Raw genomic sequence first — 5,295 nt, forward strand, 5'->3', positions numbered from 1 at the left:
GGTGCTCCTCTAAGTGACTGATGTGCTGAACTACAGAGTAGGACTCCAGCCATAGGACCCCCTATGTGCCTCACGTGCCGAACAACAGAGGACCCTAGGCAAGGGAGCCCTGTGAGTGCCTGAATGGGCAGAACTATGGAGAAAGACTGGCCAAAGAGGCAATCTGATCACCAGCTATAAAAGGCTCAAAAAAAGACTCTGATAGGGCCATAACTCCTGTGGCAGAGACAGTCCATGTCCCTGTACACTTGGTGCCATCAGGGTCCTCACAAGCCAAGCAGCTGCACCAGCTTCACACTCAACTCTCACTGGGACAGAGCTGCCATAGGCCAAAATAGTCTTGTGTCTATTATGCGTGGAGGGTCGCTTCGGTTGTGTCCAACTCTTTGCAAACCTGTAGACTGTGGCCTGCCAGGCTTCTCTGTCAGGGAAAGGGGTTCTCCAGGCAAGAATACTGGAGTGTATTGGCCAATCCTTGTTGCCATACCCTTCTAGAGCACTATATTTCCACTGCCCTAGCCACCAATTCCCCTGAGTCCCTGGTGCTGCCAGAACCCCTGCAACCCAAGCAGCTGCACCACCTCCACACCTGGCCCTCACAGGGGCAAACCCAAGTCCTCCAGGGCAGCCTCAGGAGCAAACCCCAGTGGATGACCCATTTGCAGAAGTGGAAATAAAACCATAATTGAAAGCCAGGGGCAGTGTGGCTAAGGAAGAAGACCCAAAACCTTCCCACCAGCTGTACAAACTGCAGATTAAATCCACATGATCAACTAGGCAGACCCTGTGTCTATGGAATATATAAAAGGTCATTGAAAGCTCCCACAAAATAAAATACACTAGTTCTGATAGCTGTGGACATTGGAGGCAAGAACACACAGGAGTAGGACCAGATCAAAATCTGAGCTGCTCCCACAGCATATCCAGAGATCAGCACAATGTTGGAGGGAATTCTAGGGAGGTGAGGTGGACTGTGACTCTCAAAGAGGGCAAGGACTCTGGCAGCAGTGACTCAAGGAAAACATTTATTATTCTTATGTTTTGACTTGTTCTGTAGATTCCTTTGGATTTTTTTTTTCTTTTTTCCCCTCCTGTGTTGTAGTTGTTGATTTTATTGGCACTATGAAATCTAATTAAGCTTTTGAGCTTTTTCCCCTCAGTCACACTTTTTATTGTTGTTATAAACCTCTGCCTCTAGGTTGGGCTTTTGCAGTTCTGTCAAGTTTTTCTTTTCCCTTTTTAAAATTTTTGAAACCTATTATTATTTTTCTCCATTTATTCCTTTGGCTTTCCTACTGTTCTTTTCCCCTTGCAGTTAATCTTTAATGTATATAAATCTTCTTCTTCTACCTCTATTTAACTTTGCATATCTATTCTTTCTTTCCTTTCCTCTCAACATATTTGTTAGCTTTGTTTTCTTTTTTTTTAATTTTATTTTATTTTTAAACTTTACATAATTGTATTAGTTTTGCCAAATATCAAAATGAATTGCTTTATTCCCCACTTAGCACCTTGCTTTAGTTTTGCTTTCCTTTTTTTTCCCTTTTGCCAAAGTGATTATAATATTTATTTATTTATTTAAATTTATTTCAACTAGAGGCCAACCTCTTTACAACATTGTATTGGTTTTGCCATGCATCAACATGAATCTGCCACAGGTGTACACGTGTTCCCAATCCTGAATCCCCCCTCCCACCTCCCTCCCCACACCATCCCTCTGGGTCATCCCAGTGCGCCAGCCCCAAGCATCCTGTATCCCGCATTGAACCTGGACTGGCGATTCATTTCTTATATGATATTATACATGTTTCAATGCCATTCTCCCAAATCATCCCACCCTCTCCCTTCCCCACAGAGTCCAAAAGACTGTTCTATACATCTGTGTCTCCTTTGCTGTCTCGCATACAGGGTTGTCGTTACCATCTTTCTAAATTCCATATATATGCGTTATTATACTGCATTGGTGTTTTTCTTTCTGGCTTACTTCACTCTGTATAATAGGCTCCAGTTTCATCCCCCTCATTAGAACTGATTCAAATGTATTCTTTTTAATCGCTGAGTAATACTCCATTGTGTATATGTACCATAGCTTTCTTATCCATTCATCTGCTGATGGACATCTAGGCTGCTTCCATGTCCTGGCTATTATAAACAGTGCTGCGATGAACATTGGGGTACTCGTGTCTCTTTCCCTTCTGGTTTCCTCAGTGTGTATGCCCAGCAGTGGGATTGCTGGATCATATGGCAGTTCTATTTCCAGTTTTTTAAGGAATCTCCACACTGTTCTCCATAGTGGTTGTACTAGTTTGCATTCCCACCAACAGTGTAAGAGGGTTCCCTTTTCTCCACACCCTCTCCAGCATTTATTACTTGTAGACTTTTGGATCGCAGCCATTCTGACTGGTGTGAAATGGTACCTCATAGTGGTTTTGATTTGCATTTCTCTGATAATGAGTGATGTTGAGCATCTTTTCATGTGTTTGTTAGCCATCTGTATATCTTCTTTGGAGAAATGTCTATTTAGTTCTTTGGCCCATTTGTTGATTGGGTCGTTTATTTTTCTGGAATTGAGCTGCAGGAGTTGCTTGTATATTTTTGAGATTAGTTGTTTGTCAATTGCTTCATTTGCTATTATTTTCTCCCATTCTGAAGGCTCTCTTTTCACCTTGCTTATAGTTTCTTTTGTTGGGCAGAAGCTTTTAATTTTTTTTTTTTGGTCATCTTTTTTATTTTATTTTATTTTTAAACTTTACACTATTGTATTGGTTTTGCCAAATATCGAAATGAATCTGCCACAGGTATACATGTGTTCCCCGTCCTGAACCCTCCTCCCTCCTCCCTCCCCATACCATCCCTCTGGGTCATCCCAGTGCACCAGCCCCAAGCATCCAGTATCATGTGTCGAACCTGGACTGGTGACTCATTCCATATATGATATTATACGTATTTCAATGCCATTCTCCCAAATCATCCCACCCTCTCCCTCTCCCACAGAGTCCAAAAGACTGTTCTATACATCAGTGTCTCTTTTGCTGTCTCGTATACAGGGTTATTGTTACTGTCTTTCTAAATTCCATATATATGAGTTAGTATACTGCATTGGTGTTTTTCTTTCTGGCTTACTTCACTCTGTATAATAGGCTCCAGTTTCATCCACCTCATTAGAACTGATTCAAATGTATTCTTTTTAATCGCTGAGTAATACTCCATTGTGTGTAATGCTTCATGAATTTGCGTGTCATCCTTGTGCAGGGGCCATGCTAATCTTCTCTGTATCGTTCCAATTTTAGTATATGTGCTGCCGAAGTGAGCACTGGTTTTGCTTTCCAGTTTGGCCTTTAGTTAGTTTTGTTCTTAACTGGTAAATATAATTTTTGACTTCCTTTGTTCACCAGGTCAGTCTACTGTACTTTATTTTTGTTGGAGTGTTTTCACTTTGTTCATGGGTGTATATGTGTATGTGTATATTTCATTATTTTTATTATTATTTGTCTGATTTTGTAACTGCCGTTTGTCTGGGTTCATCTTTGATTTCTCATTTATGGGTATTTGTTTTAATCTCACTTAATGCCATAAAAAACCACCTGTGGAATCTTTGTTCCTGACCAGAGATCAAGCCCTGAGTCTTTGGAGTGGGAGCACTGACTCTAAGACCCTAGACTGCCAGGGAACTAACTCTAGGGAGAATCAAATAGTGAGAACTCACACAAAGGAAACCACTTGAATATAAGACCCAGCATGGTGTCACCCAACCATGGGGAGCACCCTGTGCAGGGCGCCTCAACTAAACAACAAACAAAACAAAAACACAAACCCAATCATCAGCAGACAGGATTACCACCTCACTCAGCCTTGCCCATCAGAGGAAAAGCAAACAAACAAACAAAAACTCTGCACAAATCTCACCCTATATGAAGCTTACACAAACCACTGGACCAACCTCAGGAGGGCAGAAACCAAAAGGAAGAAAGAATTCAACCTTGAAGCCTGGGAAAAGGAGACTTCAAACACAATAAGTTAAAAAAAAAATGAAAAGGCAGAGAAATATTACACAAATGAAGAAACAAACTAGAAACACAGAAATCCAAATAAGTGAAGAGGAAATAGGCAAATTACCTGAAAAACAATTCAGAATAATGATGGTAAAGGTGATTAAAAAAAAACAAACCTTGAAAACAAAATGGAGAAAATGTAAGAATCAATTAACAAAGACCTAGAAGAATTAAAGAATAAACATACAGAGACAAACAACACAATTTTTGAAATTAAAAATGCTCTAGAAGGAATCAATAGCAGAATATCTGAAGCAGAAGAACAAATCAGTGAGCAGGAAGATAAAATGGTGGAAATAACTTCTGAAGAGCAGAATAGAGTAAAAAGAATGAAAAGAACTGAGGATAGTTTCAGAGACCTCTGGGACAATATCAAAAGTCCAAGAAGAAGAAGAGAAAAAGAAAGGGTATGAGAAAATTTTTGAAAAGATTATAGTTGAAAATTTCCCAACATGGAAAAGGAAATAGTCAATCAAGTCCAAGAGGCAGAAAGAGTCCCATATAGGATAAACCCAAGGAGAAACATGCCAAGACACTAACAAAACTAACAAAGATTGAACACAAAGAAAGAATATTAAAAGCATCAAGGGAGAAGCAACAAGTAACATACAAGGGAAACCCCATATGCTTAACAGCTGATCTTTCAGCAGAAACTCTGCAAGCCAGAAGGGAATGGCAGGATATGTTTAAAGTACTGAAAGGGAAAAATCTACAGACAAGATTACTGTGCCTGGCAAAGATCTCATTCAAAACTGATGGAGAAGTAAAAACCTTTTCAGACAAGCAAAAGTTAAGAGAATTCAGTGCCACCAAGCCAGCTTTACAACAAATGTTAAAGGGACTTATATAGTCAAGAAATACAAGAGAAGAAAATATCTAAAATATCAACCTTAAACAATTAAGAAAATGGCAATAGAAGCATATATATCAATAATTACTTTAAATATAAGTGGATTAAATCCTCCAACCAAAAGACACAGACTGGCTGAATGGATTCAACACCAAGACCCATATATATGCTGCCTACAAGAAACTTCACACCTAAAGACACATATAGACTGAGAGTGAGGGGATGGAAAAATACATTCCATGCAAATGGGAAGCAAAAGAAAGCTGGAGTAGCAATCCTCATATCAGACAAAATAGATCTTAAAATAAAGAAGATTACAAGAGTTAAGAAAGGATACTACATAATGATCAAGGGATCAATCCAAGAGGAAGACATAACAATTGTAAATATCTA

General features: G+C 39.6%; 1 non-coding gene across 1 annotated transcript; it reads right to left on the bottom strand.

Annotated features, from left to right (window-relative positions):
- Positions 1-3,207: 3,207 nt before the first annotated feature.
- On the bottom strand, positions 3,208-3,314 carry LOC112587684. The gene has a single exon (XR_003112183.2). It is a non-coding gene; the product is annotated as a U6 spliceosomal RNA (small nuclear RNA).
- Positions 3,315-5,295: the final 1,981 nt, after the last annotated feature.

This window comes from Bubalus bubalis, chromosome 10 (genome assembly GCF_019923935.1).
Source record: "Bubalus bubalis isolate 160015118507 breed Murrah chromosome 10, NDDB_SH_1, whole genome shotgun sequence".
Lineage (NCBI taxonomy): Eukaryota > Metazoa > Chordata > Mammalia > Artiodactyla > Bovidae > Bubalus > Bubalus bubalis.